The 18,651-nt window shown below is 40.7% G+C and overlaps 1 protein-coding gene and 1 pseudogene across 10 annotated transcripts in view; both read left to right on the forward strand.

Moving 5' to 3' along the window:
- CARMIL1 (capping protein regulator and myosin 1 linker 1) overlaps positions 1-18,651 on the forward strand; it is a 347,932-nt gene that overhangs the window by 94,829 nt on the left and 234,452 nt on the right. The window lies entirely within an intron of this gene.
- On the forward strand, positions 10,169-10,268 carry LOC117088842 (annotated as a pseudogene).

An 18,651-nucleotide genomic window follows, 5' to 3' on the forward strand; every position in this document is an offset into this window, starting at 1 on the left:
GGATTTCTATTTCTTCCTGATTCAAGCTAGGAGGATTGTATGTTTCCAGAAATTTGTCCATTTCCTCTAGATTTTCTAGTTTGTTTGCATGGAGGTGTTCGTAGTAGTCTCGAATGATCTTTTACGTTTCTGTTGGTTATAATGTGTCCATTTTCATTTATTTATTTATTTATTTATTTATTTATTTATTTATTTATGACAGTCTTGCTTTATCGCCAGGCTGAAGTGTAGTGGCGCGATCTTGGTTCACTGCAACCTCTGCCTCCCTGGTTCAAACGATTCTCCTGCCTTAGCCTCTGGAGTAGCTGGGATTATAGGCATGTGCCACCACACCTGGCTAATGTTTTTGTATTTGTAGTAGAGACCAGGTTTCACCATGTTGGCCAGAATGGTCTCAATCTCCTGACCTCATGATCCGTCTGCCTCGGCCTCCCGAAGTTCTGGGATTACAGGCCTGAGCCACCACGCCCAGCCTCCATTTTCATTTCTAATTGAATTTACTTGAATCTTTTCCTGGTTAATCTAGCTAATCATCTATTGATTTTGTTTATCTTTTTAAAAAACCAAGTTTTTGTTTCCTTGATCTTTTTTTTTTTTTTGTTTGTTTGTTTCAGTTTCATTTAGTTCTGCTCTAATGAGAAACTCTTTGTTATTTCGTTCATTCTGCTAGCTTTGGGTTTGATTTCTTCATGTTTCTCTAGCTCCTTGAGGTATGAGGTTAGGTTGTCAGTTTGTGATCTTTCATACTTTTTGATGTAGGCAATAAACTTAACTCACAGCATTGCTCTTGCTGTATTCCAGAGTTTTTGATGATGTGATTTTGAAATATTTCTTAATATCCATCTTGATGTCATTGTTCACCTAAAAGTCATTCAGGAGTAGGTTGTTTAATTTCTGTGTATTTGTATAGCTTTGGGAATTCCTTTTGGAGATGATTTCTGGTTTTTCCATCGTGGTCTGAGAAGGTACTTGGTATGATTTTGATTTTTTAAAATGTATTGAGACTTGTTTTGTGGCCTGTCATATGGTGTGTCTTGGAGAATGGTCCATGTTCTAATGAGAAGAATGTATATTTTGCAGTTCTTGGGTGGGATATTCTGTGAATATATTAGGTCCATTTGTTCTAGAGTATAGTTTAAGCTTGGTATTTCTTAGTTGACTTTCTTCCTTGATGATCTATGTAGTGCTGTCAGTGGAGTATGGAAGCCACTATTATTATGTTGCTGTCTATTTCTTTTCTTAGGTCCAGTAGTAATTGTTTTATGAATCTGGAGTTCCAGACTTAGATGCATATATATCTAGAATTGTAATATCATCTTGTTTGATTGATCCTTTTATTACTATATAATGGCATATTTTGTCTTTTTTTACTGTTGTTTTAAAGTCTGTTTTATCTGATGGAAGAATAGCTTTTCCTGCTCACTTCTGATTCTCATTTACATGGAATATCTTTTTCTACCTCTTTACCTGGAGTCTATAAGAGTCTTTTCATGTTAGTTGATTCTCTTGAAGACAGCAGATATTTGATTTGTGACTTTTTATCCATTCTGCCAAAGTATATCTTTTAATGGAGTATTTAGTCTTGAGATGCAAGGCATTGTTCAGTTATTGTGTTGTTACATAGGTACTTGGTTTTCTTCATTGTATTATGGTTTGATATGTCCTATATGTTTTATGCTTTCGAGAGGTTCTATTTTGGTGCATATCAACCTTTTGATTCAAGATTAGTAACTCCTTTTAGCATTTCTTGTAGGGCTGGTCTAGTAGTGACACATTCCCTCAGCATTTGCTTCTCTGAAAAAGACTCCATTTGTAAAACTTAGTCTTGCTGGATAAAAAATTCGTGACTGACAGTTATTCTGTTTGAGGAGGCTAAAAATAGGACTCCAGTCCCTTCTGGCTTGTATGGTTTCTGCAGAGAAGTCTGCTGTTAGTCTGGTATGTTTTCACCTGTAGGTTGCCTGATACTTTTGTCTCATTACTCTTAGAATTCTTTCCTTCATGTTTACTTTTGATAGCCTGATGACTGTATGCCTTGATGATGTCCTTTTAGCAGTGAATCTCCCAGGAATTATTTATGCTTCTGACATTTGGTTACCTAAATCTCTAGCAAGGCCAGGGAAATTTTTCTCACTTATTTTCTCCAATAAGTTTCCCAAACTTTTTGCTTTCTCTTCTTCCTCAGTAACACCACTGATTCTAAGGCTTGACTGTTCTACGTAATCTCATATTTCTTGGAGACTTTGTTAATTTCTTTTAATTCTTTTTTCTTTATTTTTGTCTGGGTTAATTTGAAAGGCTTATCTTCAAGCTCTGAAATTCTTTTTTCTACTTGTTCTAGTCTAGCGTTAAAACTTTCCACTATATTTTGCAATTTCCTAAGTGTATCTTTATTTTCCAGAAGTTCTGATTGGTTTTTCTTCAGAATATCTAGCTCTTTAGAAAATGTTTTGTTCATACCGTGAATTGTTTTTCCAATTTCTTTATGCTCTTTCTTGTATTTCCTTGAATAGCTTTAATAATCCACCTTTTGAATTCTTTGTCTGGTATTTCAAAGATTTCATCTTGGTTTGGATCCATTGCAGAAGATCTAGTGTGATCTTTTGGGGTTGTTATAGAACCCTGTTTTGTCATATTGCCAGAATTATTATTATTATTTTTTGAGATGGAGTTTTGTTCTTGTTGCCCAGGCTGGAGTGCAATGGCACGATCTTGGCTCACTGCAACCTCTGCTTCCTGGGTTCAAGGGGTTCTCTTGCCTCAGCCTTGCGAGTAGCTGGGCTTACGGTGCCCACCACCATGCCCAGCTAATTTTTGTATTTTTAATAGAGACCAGGTTTCACCATGTTGGCCAGACTGATCTCGAAGTTCCTACCTCAGGTGATCCGTCTGCCTTAACCTCCCAAAGTGCTGGGATTACAGGCATGAGCCACCACACCTGGCTGCCAGTATTATTTTTCTAGTTCCTTCTAATTTGGGTAGGCTATTCTAATTATTCTTGAATTTATTTTTGATTTGACTTAAAAAAAATTTTTCCCCCTTGAGGATGTGACTTTAATGTTTATAGTTTATTATAGCCTAATTCAGCTCTTGGTGGTTTCAGGGGTGAAGACTTTGTATGAGTTCCTTGGTTATAGAGAGTCTTTGTATGATAGCTTTCTCAGATGCAGGTTGTAGTAGCATAGTGCTTGGTTTGTGAGCAGGTTCATTGTCTCCTGTGGGGTTGGAATTGCAGAGGTCTCTTAAAGCTGATCTCATTCCCCAGTGGTGTGCACGTTTTAATACATTTATTTTTTTCAGCAGTATTTTATTTACTGAGTTGAACAGCTTAGGCGTCAGGCCAGTAGGAGAGATGTCCATGGGTAAAAATCAGCTGTGGCTAAAGCAGGTTGGTAAATGCAATACTCAGTGGTGGGCAGAGGTCTCAGCCTTGATAGAAGCAGCTGGGGCAGCTCTCAGTGAAATGCACTGAGGTCTTTTCAAGGGAAAGGGAAGAACCCACCTCAGCTTCCCTACTAGACTAGCAGGAAAGTGATCCACCTTCCAATTACACTCCTGACCCAGAGTTCCAGCTATTCAGATCAGGCACCTCTTTTCATCTGTAGGAATGTTGATGTTCATCAAAGAAAGGATTGTACCCCTCGTGCAAGCTTGAACCTAGGGGACATTCTTTCTATGTGGATGCAGCCACCCTGAAGTATCCCAGAAAGAATGTCTACAGGTACATCCATGCTGAGCTCCCATGGGAGAAGCCTCAGCTATGTCGATGGTGGATGAAGGGGAGAAGAAATCGCTTTTTCTAAGACCCTTCATGAGCACCAGGGCTGACGGGCTGTTGGGGTAGAGCCACAGACGTTTTCTGCTGAGCCAAGCAGTGCAACTGTGCCTCTGCTAAAAGCAACTTCCTAGAAATGGAAAGTTCTGGGACTCAAGGCCTGCCATCTTGATTCTTTTGTTTCATGTTGTGCTCCCTTGATGTCATGCATTTCTTCTTCCCTTAGGAGTAGAAGTCCCTGAAGTCCAGACTACTGTGAATGAAACTCTTATCTAGGTCTAGCTGCCTAGTGGGGCTGCTACACTCCAGGGTGGTGCTGGGGGATGTCTCCAAGGGATCCAGTGATGTGGATCCTCAAGCACCAGCAGTGGGTACCAGCACCAGTTCTGATGGGGATGACAGGGGAGTGCTGTGAGATTCCTTGGTTATGAAAAGCCTTAGTGTGTTGGTTTTCTCAAATACTGGTTGTAGTAGTAGATGAACTGGTCACATGGACAGACTAAGGATCTATTGATTAGCCAGGATGTTGCAGGCAATGGTGATTGCTGAGGTCACACATGAGTTTTCTTCTTCCTGCATGCTGTGTTCTTCTGCCTGAAGATGCTATAATGGCCTATGTCAGTTGGCTTCCAACCAGAAGGTGGTGCTTGCAAAACAGCACCAGCTGTGGTAGTGGTAGGATTTGTGCTTGCCTTATGTACCCAGGGGAGGTACTCTGGTGTCTCAGGCAATTGGTGGGGCCATAGAGCTCCCAAAAGTTTCTGTTCTACAGAGAACAAGCTAACAGGGTAGGATTGAGGGGCAAAGCCAAGTTGGGGCTGGGTCTCCATATGCGGGCAAAAGCAGCGGTCCTAGTGAGGATCAGAGGGCAGTTCTCTGGCTGCTGGGGAATATTCAAAGGAAAAGCACAGCTGCTTCTGCTGCACTGAAGAGTCTGCATGGAGAGTGGGGAGTAGCAGGTAGCAGCAAGCCCTACCCAGCTTTCATGCACTTGGCAAGGCAGGTCTCACAACCACAGTGTACCACTAGCAGCAGCTAGCTGGGTTCCAGACAGTTGGCACCCAGAACTCAAAACTGCCCCAGGCCATTAGCCTTTGCATGGCCTTCAGGCCACATTTCTCTTGGTCTCCCCAAACAGCAGGGGCACCCAACCCCTGTGCTGTCTTATGGCTGCAGCACACTTCCCACTTGCCCCTCAGTTCTGCCCAAGGGAGCTTGTTCCCACTCATATCGTGAATCTCAGTTGAGCTTCTCTCAACCTGTGATTGCTGGCTGAGTTAGCTGGCTGACTTCCACGAGGTCCCCTGTGAGGTAGGATCAGCAGTGGCTTCCCTCTGTCCTTGCTGGAGACTGGGAGTGCACTGAAAGCATGTCCAGTGCTACTCCTTCTCATATACTCCCCACGGCTCACTGAATCAGCTTTAGTGCTGGATAGGGTTGAGGGCTTCCCTTGTGGCCTGGATAGCCAGATTCCCCAGTAGGAGTGTATATCCTAGAGGCAGGACACTCACACTCTGGGGACTTAGAGATTTCCATCTGCCTCGTAGTAAGTTCCTGTGTTTCTTCTTGAAAAAAAAATTCACAGTGTGAATCTCTCCACACTATTTGGTCATTCCAAGTGGTAGAGGCATTCTCACAGTGCCTCCAATCTACTATCTTGGGGGTAAAAAAAAAAAAAAAAAAAAAAAAGCAGGTTTTATTGGGTACCTTTGGGGTGAGAGTTAGTGTACAATTTAGGAACGTTATTCTTGGAACCAGACAGACCTTGGTCAGACTCCTAGCTCAGCCATTTTCTGGTTGTATGGGCTACAGCAAACTTAAAACTTTAAGTCTCAGTTTCTTCATCTGTAAAACTAAAATAACACATACGCATAAGATTATTTTGAGACTTAAATAAGATAATGCATACAAAGCATTTAGCACAAAGTTTGACTCAGTAGGTGCTATTTGGTGTTCGTGCCATTATTAGCTTTGTATTAAAGAGCTATATATTGTCCTGTCTTCTAGGAGCTTACAGTCCAGTAGGGCCGTAAGATACATATTGAGGAAAGAAAGAGGGAATGTCAGCCTGCTGTGATGTGTTGGGAGAGGCTTTCTTGAGGAGTTGGGATTGGGGCCACTGTGTTGTACAATGCCAGGGAACACCATTTACATCATCTTTGAGAATGGGTCCCTCTGGAATAGCACAGTTGCACTGCTTGGAATTTTGAGTGTGACCATGAAGGATGTGTAGAATATGGGTAGATGGAAGAAGGAGGGGTTTGGGTTTGGGCTTGGTAGGAATAAACAAGATTCTTTCAGAGGATGATGAGACCTCTCAGCTGGCCAGAGAACTTTCTACATTAAGCAGAGGTAGTCAGGCTGTGTGTCTTGAGGTGGCTCCAGGGCTTTGCTTCTTTCTGATCACTGAAAGGTGGATGGAATGAACCTTCTGGTGAAATGGGTACAGGTCAGGGTGAAATACCTTTGATCTCTTCACGTTGTCTTCCTTGAGTCTCCTCAGGGCTGGGATTGCTATATTTCCAAAAGGGCACTTTTCTGCCTGGTTTCTGCCACTTTTTAGCCTGGTTAAGTAAACCAAAAGGCTCACTTGCTTTTTCTGCTGTTTCTTTTTCTTTAACATTACTCGGAACTCATCTTGTTAAATATCACATTTACTCAATATGTGGAGTGATCAAGATGTTGTATGTGTGACCCTGTACCCTGCTTCTACTTTGTATAGCCTTACATTTCTTTTGAACTTCTTTATGCACTTTTTTCTTTCCTTTTCTTACCTCTGTGGAATTTATTCTGCCCTTTAAGAACTCTCAAAGGCATAGTAGATCATGGCATAAATTAGGTGGTAAGAAAGGATTTTCTGTATCATTAGGCTTTTGTTCTTTTAAAGCTGTGTCTTTGGTATATTTTAATTGTGAGGATGTAAATAAAGCCATATGGACCAAAAGTGAATAGCATATCCAATTATCTTGTAAATAACTTTAGCTTAGTAAATCTCCCAAGTTATTTTAAAAACACAGTATTTTATTGGGTATTTGGTATTATATGATACTCTAAAGAAGAAATCACCAAATATTTACTCTAAGGGGCCAGATAGCAAACATTTTAGGCTTGCGGGCAGATTCTCTGTTGTACTCAGTTCTGCCATGGTAGTGTGAAAGCAGCCATAGAAAGTATACAAACTGATGGATGTGGTTATTTTGCATTAAAACTTTATTTACAACAATAAATAGTGGGTCAGATTTGGCTCTCTGGAGTAGTTTGCTGACCCTTGCCCTCAAGGAAAGAAAGAGAGATTTTGTTGGATTGGGAAAGTAAATGGAAAATTAAAATTACATGAATTACAAAATTTCCAGATAATGAACTCTATGAAAAACTAAAAAAAATACTTATACCTCCTATTGTTTGAATTAGATTTCATGTTTGATATGAATTTGTAAATAAATTCCAAATACCTTTATCGATAGTTCTTCCTTTTTAAAATCTAAGGCCTGTGGTTCACAACAAGCCTCTCTTTATTAATCAACCATTTATTGTTTTCTTTGCACCAGGCACTGTGTAGGTCATTGGAAATTTACAAATAACTTACACACACATTTTTCCTTTAAGGAGCCACAGTCTAGACTGTGTACTCTTTCCTGCCAGATGTGGACTCATGCCTTGGATCACACGAAATATTTGGTCTAAAGTAGCAAGAAACCTGCATTGGAAAAGGGACTTTTTGATGGTACACTCATCTTTTTTTCTCTTTCTGCTGTAAGTGTGTTTGGACTGCTATATATTTGTTTCTCTTTATTTTCATATTGTTAGAGAAAGTCTGCTAGAATTTATAAATGGTGAGAATATTTTGATAACTTAGTTGCCAAAATTCCTAGTCTTGATTCCAGAGGTTGTGTTTTCCTGCCCTTTAAAATTTTTACTGAGTCGCCTTAATTCCGTTTTTGAGTTTCTTTAAGTTCTATCAGATTATAAACAAGCACCACCAAATTGCAGAAGGTTATATCTTAATAGTATTGAAATAGGCAGTTATAAAAAATTGTGTCACCTAAGTCTAACGGCTCCTCTAGAATGTTTTCCTTTAGACCTAAGCCATTCTGGCCCTTGCACATTGGGTGAGTCTGTGATCTCTTTCTACTCACAACACTTCTGACACAAATGGCTGGATTTTTTCCACACCAACAACCAATTCTTCAATTCTGACACTACCCAGAGTTAGCGCAGACCCCACAGGTTATGGGCTTAGACCCACAAGACTCTTCTCCACTTTAGATACCAGTTGTAAGTCCAGGTCTCCTATACTTCAAGCAAGAGATGATAAATCTTGAGTTTCTGTGAGCCCCACTCTTTGGGTTCAGTAATTCTCTATAAAGGCTCACAGAACTCACGAAAACTCTATGAAAAACTAAAATTACTTCCTATTACTGGTTTGTTACAGAAGTTACAACCCAGGAGCAGCCAAATAGAAGACATGCATAGGACAAGGTATAGAGGAAGGGCATGCCCTCTCTAGATGCCCACCCTCCCAGCACCTTCATGTGTTCACCAATCCAGAAGCTTTCTGAGCTCTGTAACTTAGGGGTTTTGTGGAGCTTCCTTTACATAGTCATGGTTGACTGCATCACTGGTCACTGGTGATTAGTTCAATCTCCATCCCTTCTTTCCTCCCCAGAAATGGGGCAGGGGCTGAAAGTTCATTCCTCAAATTTCATGGTTGGTTCCCCTGGCAACCACCAGCCCTCATCCTGAAACTCTCTAGGGACCCACCAGGAGTCATCACGTTTGCCTAAACTCAGGTATGATTGAAAATGGGTTTATTATGAACAAGAGACACTCTTCTCATTCCTATTGCCCAGGAACTTCCAAAGGTTTTAGAAATTCTGTGCTAGGAACTGGAGACGAAGACCTTATTTTTATTTTTTTAAGACAGAGTCTCGTTCTGTTGCCCAGGCTGGAGTACAGTGGCTCAATCTCAGCTCATTGCAACCTCCACCTTTCTGGTTAAAGCAATTCTCATGCCTCAGCCTCCCAAGTAGCTGGGATTACAGGTGTGCATCACCACGTCCGGCTAATTTTTGTATTTTTAGTAGAGACGGGGTTTCACCATGTTGGCCAGACTGGTCTTAAACTCCTGACTCCAAGTGTGTCTGGAGTTGGTTCCTTCCGGTGAGTTCTTGGTCTCACTGACTTCAAGAATGAAGCCACAGAACTTCCTGGTGAATGTTACAGCTCTTAATAGTGACACAGACCCAAACAGTGAGCAGCAGCAAGATTTATTGTGAAGAGTGAAAGAACAAAGCTTCCACAGCGTGGAAGGGGACCTGAGTGGGTTGCTGCTGTTGGCTGGGGGTGGTCAGCTTTTATTCCCTTATTTGACCCTGCCTATGTCCTGCTGATTGGTCCATTTTACAGAGTGCTGATTGGTGCATTTACAATCCTTTAGCTAGACAGAGAGTGCTGATTGGTGCGTTTTTACAGAGTGCTTACTGGTGTATTTACAGTCCTTTAGCAAGACACAGAGCACTCATTGGTGCATTTTTACAGAGTGCTGATTGGTGTATTGACAATCCTTTAGCTAGACACAGAGCACTGATTGATGTGTTTACAATTCTCTACCTAGACGGAAAAGTTCTCCAAGTCCCCACTTGACCCAGGAAGTCCAGCTGACTTCGCCTCTCACAAACGATCTACCTGCCCAGGCTTCCCAAAGTGCTGGCATGAGCCAACATGCCTGGCCTTATATTTCTTATTATATCATAAAATCACAGGGGAGTTGGATGGGGGTGAGGGAGGGCAGTATATGAACGAGAGAAGCTCTAAAGTCCAAATGAGGGCAGAATGTGGACTTCTCTGGCCCTGAGGAGTGGGTTGGGTTGAGTAAAATGGGATGGTTTGATTGGACAGGTTCTGATGAATCTGGTAGTGGGTACCTCAGGAGCCATGAGGACATTTAAACGTAATAGTGTCACAGAAAAGATAGAAGATTGTTCCCTAACTTGGGTAGTGGCATGAGAAAGTGGGTCTGCTGTTGGGAATAAGGTGGGCTCGGATTGTGGTTTTTGAGGATGCCAAGAAATGTCTTTGTAAGGTTTCAAATGTACATAGATGTAGAAGGAAGAATGATGCCATTCTAAAGTTGTTTTGAAGTGAAAAGCAAACATAATATATTTTAAAGATACAAATAATTTCCGTAAACATATAACAATCCATAGAGAACAGTGTAATCTCCTTCTGGTGACATTAATTGAAATACTTTATGCCAGGCTGGATGAAATCTATGTTTAAATTACTGGTATTAGTATTTTGGTATTTTCCCTTCAGTAAGATAACCTTGATTTCTCACTTTTTGTGTCCTGATTACCTTGAAGTTAATATCTTGAAATAGAAAAACTCTGGTTCTTGCTTTGGTAGCACATACACTAAAACTGGAACAATAAAGACGTGAATATGGCCCCTGTGCAAGGATGACATGCAAATTTGTGAAATGTTTCACATTTTTTAAAACAAAATTGTGGCTTGTATGTTTTTAAAACTTTGTATTATGCAAAACTTCTTGAGAACAAATAATTATGGGAACTTTTAAATACATGCAAAAATAGAATAGGGTAATAAACTTTCCATCTACATTTTATTTATTTATTTAATTAATTTTTGAGATGGAGTCTCGCTGTGTCGCCCAGGCTGGAGTGCAGTGGTCTGATCTTGGCTCACTACAACCTCTGCTTCCTGGGTTCAAGCGATTCTTCCTGCCTCGGCCTCCTGAGTAGCTGGGATTACAGGCATGTGCCACCATGCCCAGCTAATTTTTGTATTTTTAGCAGAGATGGGGTTTCACCATGTTTGCCAGGCTGGTCTCAAACTCCTGACCTCAAGAGCTCCACCCACCTCGGCCTCCCAAAGTGCTGGGATTACAGGCATGAGCCACCACGCCCAGCTGGTTTTTAAGACGTGAAATTTCAGAATGCTTGTTTTTAAGAAAGAAAGCCCAATTGCCCCAACGCTTTGTTTGAGGACAGAGCCTGAGACACAGGAAAACAACATGGTGGGACATTACTGGCACCACTGCCAACACAGCCCACACGTAGCAACAGCACATTTTGTTGGTTTTGCCAGCGTTGATGCTCAGATCCCTCTGTGGCCACCAATAGCCAGCACCTGTGTCAAAGTTGGCTGCCTCAAGACACAAACCAAAAATTCTAATTTTATAGTAGTTTCTGTAGTACCAGCCACGTGTACAACAGGTGTCATTTGCTTTTCTTCTGCCACAAGAGTGGCCTTGGACTCATGTGTCCGTTGGGTGATGGTTGAGGTTGCTCTGAGCCAGTCCCCTCTCCTGGTTCACTCAATGGAAGCTGTGTATGCCCACATGGCGCTGTATGGACACCAGCTTGTTTTCCTTAAAAACGTTGCTGTTTTAGATTTGCTTTCGGAATGTGACCTATGGGGCAGGGAATCCAAGAATATATAGCTTCTACCTCATTGCCTCGTTCTCAAAGGTATCCAAGCCTCACTGCCTTGAGAAATAAGTGAAAGTTCCAGAAGGTACTATCTTACTTGATGACAATAAATTCTATAATCTTTGCTAATAATAGAGTGTTTTGTTCAAGTCACTTAAACATTTGTTTATTTTTTCCTCTCGGCAAGCCTAACATCATCATCCTCAAAAGCATGGTTGACTGTGAATTTCCTTTTGAATGGATGTAATACTATTTAATTTCTCCCACCCATTCATCTATCCAAGCATTCAGTAAACATTTATCGAGTACCTACTGTGTGCCGAGTACTCTTCTAGATGCTGGAGGGACAATGATTAATAAGAAAATCTTTTCATATTCGGTGAGAGAGGAAAGTTGGACATTAAAGCAGATAGTAATGTGGTGAACTAAGTGCAGCTATAAAGATATGTACAACTTATCAGGAGAACAGTTATCTAAGACATCCAGTTCACAGAAGGAAGGAGAGAACACCATGTAGGTGAGGGGAATTTCACTATTATTGCCATATATTCAAGGCCAGGAGTGGTGAGAGAATGGGCTGGAGATGTAACAAAGGTGCTCTGTGACAGTTTGAACTTCAGTTTGCTGGTGACGTGTGGGGAAGTCTGAACGGGATTCAAACAGAGTGGCATGATTATATTTGTGTTCTAGAAGAATCCCTCTGGTGGCTCTGTGCAATGTGGTTTTCAGGGAGCAAGGACTGGAGACAGAGTAGATAAGTGAGAATGCTGAAGGGCCTAATGATTCATGCATGCATTTCATTTAGTAAACATTTATTGAGCACTTACTATGGACCATGCCCTGTTCTAGTCATTTGGAATTTATTTTCACATAGGTAAACAAAAGAGATAAATAGTAGTAGCTTTTTTTGGATAGATACCAAATAAATCACAGGGTTTGCTTTGATCATGACAAACTTTTGAATACATGTTTTCTAGAGGAATATATTGATTTGGTAGTATTTTTATTTTGGATTTGGATCAGTCAGCACTAACATAAAAAATGGCCTGTTTCATGGTGCAAATTAGTAAGGCTTTAGTTTCAGCTCTTGAGTTTTTCTAAGACTGATTATTCCAGTCTGTAGATTATTCTGAGCCTTAGACTCTCATTTTCTGCTCATTAGCACCTCAAAGAATGGAGAGGAAGGGAGAGAAACTTCAGTCTGACTTGCCACTTGTTAGAAGATTTGGTAAAGAAGGTGATGAAATTAATATTTAGTTTTCAAAACCAGGTTACAGATGGTTTTTGGGCTTGTTCTTACCTGCAGTTCTTGCTTTCTCTCAACCGTAGCTAACTTGCTGTCTGGATATATCTGAGTGTGTGTGCCTCATGCACAATGAAGGGTAGGATTAACCTTGGAAATTTGGTGTGGGCAAATAGCCCAAGAATTAATACATTTAATAATACATTTAATTATTTTACCTATCACACTGATTATTTGCAGTGTCAAAGCAGTTACCTTGGTAGGATATAAGGACATGGAATTAATTTTGTTGTTTATAATCTTTTTGTGTGTGTATGTGGGGCGGATGAGGATAGAATCTTTTTCTGTCGCCCAGGCTGGAGTGCAGTGCCTCAATCTTGGCTCACTGCAACCTCCGCCTCACAGATTCAAGTGATCCTCCTGCCTCAGCCTCCCAGGTAGCTGGGATTACAGGTGTCTGCCACCACACCTGGCTAACTTTTTGTGTTTTTGGTAGAGATGGGGTTTCATCATGTTGGTGAAACTCCTGGCCTCAAGTGATCCACCTACCTCAGCCTCCCAAAGTGCTAGGGTTACAGGCTTGAGCCTCCATGCCTGGCCTGTTGTTTATAATCTGATATCTTGCTACTTGTACTTTATTAGTATAGTTTAGGAGTAGGAATTTTCAAATGAAAACAAACACCCCCCAGGACATTGAGGAAATAACTGTACCCACTTCATAGGGTTGTCAGGAGGGTTAAATGAGTTAATATAAGCGAAGACTAAGGTCCAGCACATAGTAAATGTCATATAAACACTGGTCATTTTTATTGAGTTTACTTTTGAAAGTCAGTTTGAATTTGCATGAAAGTAATAAGCAATAGGTGAAAATCATGATATTACTAGATAATAGAAGACATCACAAGGCCGGCTGTGGTGGCTCATGCCTGTAATCCTAGCACTTTGGGAGGCCGAGGTGGACATATCACCTCAGGTCAGGAGTTCAAGACCAGCCTGGCCAACAACATGGTGAAACCCCATCTCTACAAAAATACAAAAATTAGCTGGGCATGATGGTGGGTGCCTGTAATCTCAGCTACATGGGAGCCTGAGGCAGGAGAATTGTTTGAACCCAGGAGGCCAAGATCGCACCATTGCACTCCAGCCTGGGTGACAAAGGGAGACTCCATCTCAATAAAAAAAAAAAAAAAGAAAAGAAAAGAAAATCACAACAGACTAGATTACACTCTATGATGTCACCTTTTACTTCACTAACAATGCATTTAATGTACAGACTATATACATTTTTAAAAGCTCTGGTTCAAGGAAAGTTAAAAGTGTTTATAGTTACAGGTCTACATTTGAAAAATACTTGTTATGAACTGACGAATAGGCAAATCCAGCATTTGGGCCACAACCTTTTTTTGATAGTTCCCCAGATAATAGCCTGGAGAACATATGCAGAGATTTAAAAGTCAATGAGTAAGTGGATAGCTGAATCTGTTGAACACTATGCTCACAGTTTCTAGTTCAAGACAAATGAAACATTAACATAAGTTGTTCTGAATTTTCTAAGTGAAGAATTCTACCCTTCCTTAAGTTAAAAGATTTATAACCTTTTAAATAGTAATATATATTCTGCAGTTCAGCAGCTTTTCTTTCTGTGATTTTGAAGACCATCTTTTGAAGATGCAGAATTTAGAATTCCTACTTGGCATTTCTTCAATTCAGTGAGCCATCCATGAGATTCAGCCAATGGAGATATTAAACACAACGAGGGTGAGGAACTGAAAGTGCTTTGTTTTTTAGTTGCAGTGACTTCTAATTGAAGCAAACCAGCTATACATGTGGATGGTCATGACTTTATAATTACAATTAAAATATTTTCAGTAGAAGACTGAGGCCTCAGGGAAAAGCATCATATGAAATGGAGAATAATCACCAGATACGATTATGGGCCCCTTTTCCTAGTGGGTAATGATTTCTTTGCCTCTAGCTGTGAGTTGGCAAATGGGCTCTGTCATTATGAGTGTCTGTTGGAAGAAAGAAAAGGATGGAACAGAACTATGAGAGAAACAGTTCATAAGAGAAAAAGAGAAAAAGATCTTGAGCAGATAGGCAAGTAGAAGTCAAAGTCCTCACTGTTTGGGTCCTACAGACCTTGTTGAACCATGTTACGATTGTAGCATTATACCTGCAGTGTGTCTGCAGGTGTTCTGGATGTTTTCAAACCCATTTGATGGAGAAGCATTTTTTGATGTCCTCAAGTTGATAAATGTTGGAACTGGCATCATTATTCTCTCTACAACAGGAGGGTAAAGGCTGGAGAGTATTGAAAAGCTAATGTTTCTTTTGGTGATGTCTGCCTTAGTTAAAACAGTTAGTATTATGTAATAGAAATGAAAGTATTTAGCACAGACAACAGTTTTATTATGTTTTCTCTTTTAGATGTGGATTTCTCTACTTTTTTTTTTTGAGACGAAGTCTCCCTCTGTTGCCCAGGCTGGAGTACAGTGGAGCGATCTCAGCTCACTGCAACCTCCGCTTCCTGGGTTCAAGCAGTTCTCCTGCCTCAGCCTCCAGAGTAGCTGGGTTTACAGGCAGGCGTCACCAAGCCCGGCTAATTTTTTTGTGTTTTTAGTAGAAATGGGGTTTCACCATGTTGGCCCAGGTGGTCTCAAACTCCTGACCTTGTGATCCAGCTGCCCTGGCCTCCCCAAGTGCTGGGATTACAGGCATGAGCCACTGCACTCGGCCTTTTTTTTTTTTTTTTTTTTAAGAGACAGGGTCTTGCTCCATCACCTAGGCTGAAGTGCAATGGCATGATCATAGCTCACTGCAGCCTGCAACTCCTGGGCTCAAACAGTCCTTTCACCCCAGCCTCTCAAAGTAGCAGCTGGGACTACCACACCCAGCAAATGTTTACAATTTTTTGGTAAAGATGTGGAGGCTTCTCTTTGTTGCCCAGGCTGGTCTTGAATTCATGGCCTCAAGCGATCGTTCTGTGTTGGTCTCATGAGATTACAAACATGAGCCACCACACCTGGCTCTACCTAACAGGCACAACCAGGAAAGTAGGAATGGCTGCCCTAAGGGGAATTAGCTTTCACTCCTTATTGATGGGGATTTCCTGCCTCTACAACTAGAGAAACCCATATTTCCATGTTTTACATTCAGTGCTGACCAAGCATTTCCAAGTGCCTGGCACTGTGCTTATCTCATCCATAGATCCTCTGCCAGTAGAAAATGGAATGGTTTTAATTGAGAAGACCTGAGGAGGACTTCTGTTTCTTAATCAGAGTCTATAAGCAAACTTGAAAAGAATCTGTCTTTCAGCTTCTCATTGGTTTAAAAATTATGATACTGTCTATTATATGTTTTGCATAACTTTAAATCTTCTTTTAGTCATATTGTATTGCTTTCTTTTTTGAGATGGGGGTCTTGCTGTGTTGCCCAGGCTGGCCTTGAACTCCTGGGCTCAAGCTATCCTCCTGCCTCAGCCTTCCAAGAAGCTGGGGATATGAGCATGTGGCATAGTCAAATTGTTTTGCAAAAGTGTTAGCTGCTTGAGATTTTAGGCAGATTGGAAGTTGTCGATCACTTCTTTTCTCCAAAGTGTAAGATGGAATAATTGCTGGAATTGGATGTCAGTGTGTTTTTATTCTAGATACTATGAAACATGACTAATGATGTTAGGAATACTTGAGTCAGCATGTGAAAAGGAAAAAGCAATGAGTTGTTTCTGCCCAGTGATCAGGACCAATTAAGCAGGGGAAGGCAAGCTAATATTGGTGTGGTCCGCAGCAATGAAGATTTTGTCTACGTTGTTCTGTGTGTGTAGGACTCATGATAATTACAAGAGGGCATGCAATATCAGCAGAATACAGTTTAGGAATGAAGAATCAGGAGACACTGAGTTTCCTGTCTGGGAAAATGTTCTGTGTGACACTAGCCACTGGTGTTCAACTATGTGCTAGGAAGCATTTTACTCTGTTGTTATACATTATGAACTAATCATCTGTTTAAGATTTTTCTGGTGGCAATTTGCCTAGTTAAAAAAAAATAGACTTTACAACATTGCAAAAGTAAAGTATTGCAAAAATAATAATACTTTCCTAGATGCACTACGAACTTCCTGAAATTAGTTGTGATTAGGCAGCTCACTGCCCTTTCACGTGTGCTATTTTGAGATCTCATTCTTCGGTGCTATAATGATCGATATTACTAATACATGTTAGTAAATTTGTTGCCAAGCTTCTCTTAAGCCTCTGGAATATGGCTGTTATTGACATTACCTTGTAATTTTTTTAAAATAAATTTTTCTAGACATATATATGTACACACACACACACACACACACACATATATATATATATATATTTTTTTTTGAGACAGGATCTCAGTCTGTCACCCAGGCTGGAGTACAGTGGCACAGTCTTGGCTCATTGCAACCTCCGCCTCTTGGGCTCAAGTGATCCTCCCACCTCAGCCTCTCAAGTAGCTACAACTACAGGCACATGCCAACAAGCCAGGCTATTTATATATATTTTTGTAGAGATGGGGATTTGCCGTGTTGCTCAGGCTGGTCTCCAACTTTTGGGCTCAAGCAATCTGCCTGCCTTAGCCTCCCAAAGTGGTGGAATTACAGGCGTGAGACACTGCACCCCGCCTAGATTTTTTATATATGTTTTAAAAACAACCTAGGCAACTCTTTAAAAAGTCACACTTTTTGGCTTTTTAAAAATTTTAATTTTTTTTTAACAGTCTCCGTATGTCAGCCCAGGCTGGAGTGCAGAGGTGTGATCTCGGCTCATTGCCACCTCTGCCTCCTGGGTTCAAGCGATTCTCCTGCCTCAGCCTTTCCAGTAGGTGGGATTATAGGTGTGCACACCACTACCTGTAATCAGCCTGGCTAATTTTTGTATTTTTAGTAGAGATGGGGTTTCACCATGTTGGCCAGGCTGGTCTCGAACTCCTGACCTCAAGTGATCCACCTGCCTTGGCCTCCCAAAATGCTGGGATTACAGGTGTGAGCTACTGTGCCCAGCCACTTTCTGCCCTTTTTTTTTTTTTTTTTTGCTTTTATTTATTTATTTTTATAAGTCCAAGGGGTACATGTACAGGTTTGTTACTTGGACATGTTGCATAATGGTGAGGTTTGGGCATCTAGTATGAACTTTCTGGCTTTTAATATTTGTGTGTTTTCAAGCTTGTGAAAGAACTTTGAAAGTTGGTCATGTGATTTGATTTGAAAGCTAAAATAAATCGAATGGTTTCCTTCATAAGAGATAGTTAACTAATTTAAAGGTAGCTATTTGTACTCTACAAGAAATAGTATTTTTCAATAATGTTCACTAATTATTCACCGATATTTCACTAATATTCTACTAATGTCATTATAATAGGGTAGCTGGCTGGGTGGGGATAATTTCCGTAGGACATTGTTCTATACATGTCATCTTTTCAGGGAACGTTGATAAGTACACTGCTATACTTGGCTGTGTATCCCTGGACAGTCAAAGGATAAAAGGCCACTGGGCTGTCTATCCTAGGTTATGGGGGTGATAATGAACGGGCTAGACAATAGCTGGCAGGAGCCCTAAGGACCTTCTGAGGTTGAGCCTCAGATTTTTTATCTTTTCCTTTTGTCGCAGTTGTCTAGATGGTATCGAGATCTTGCAGAAGATGATGGGTTGAGGTTGGTCTGGAATTTGACTTTCTTCTTCAGTGGCCTTGTCAGCAGTAGTTACTGTTTAATGTGATAGCCACTAGCCACATGAGGCTGTTTGAATTTAATAAATTAATGACAGTGAGATATAATTAAAACAATATTTAAATTACAAATTCCTTTGTTGCACTAGCCATCTTGCCAGGGCTCAAAAAACCACATATGGCTAGTGGTAAACATAGCAGTACAAGTTCTATTGGACACTGACATCTATAGAGCCGTGGTGGATTGTCCAAAGTCATGTGGCTAGTCAGTGCAAACCAAGTGTTTGTACTAGTTTAGCAGTTATTCTTTTATGTCATGCAGGCTTTCAGTTTGGGGTATTACAACTTGAACTAAAAAATTTGTCCCTGGCATGCCACGTTCTTCTTCCAAACTGTGAGAAACTCAATGACAGAGTTAGAAATTAATTATTACCACATAATTTTAGTTTTACAAGTGTCTGTGATTCATCTTAGGCTGTTTTTTCGTCTGT

Source organism: Trachypithecus francoisi, unplaced genomic scaffold (assembly GCF_009764315.1).
Source record: "Trachypithecus francoisi isolate TF-2019V2 unplaced genomic scaffold, Tfra_2.0 Lachesis_group10, whole genome shotgun sequence".
Taxonomy (NCBI): Eukaryota; Metazoa; Chordata; class Mammalia; order Primates; family Cercopithecidae; genus Trachypithecus; species Trachypithecus francoisi.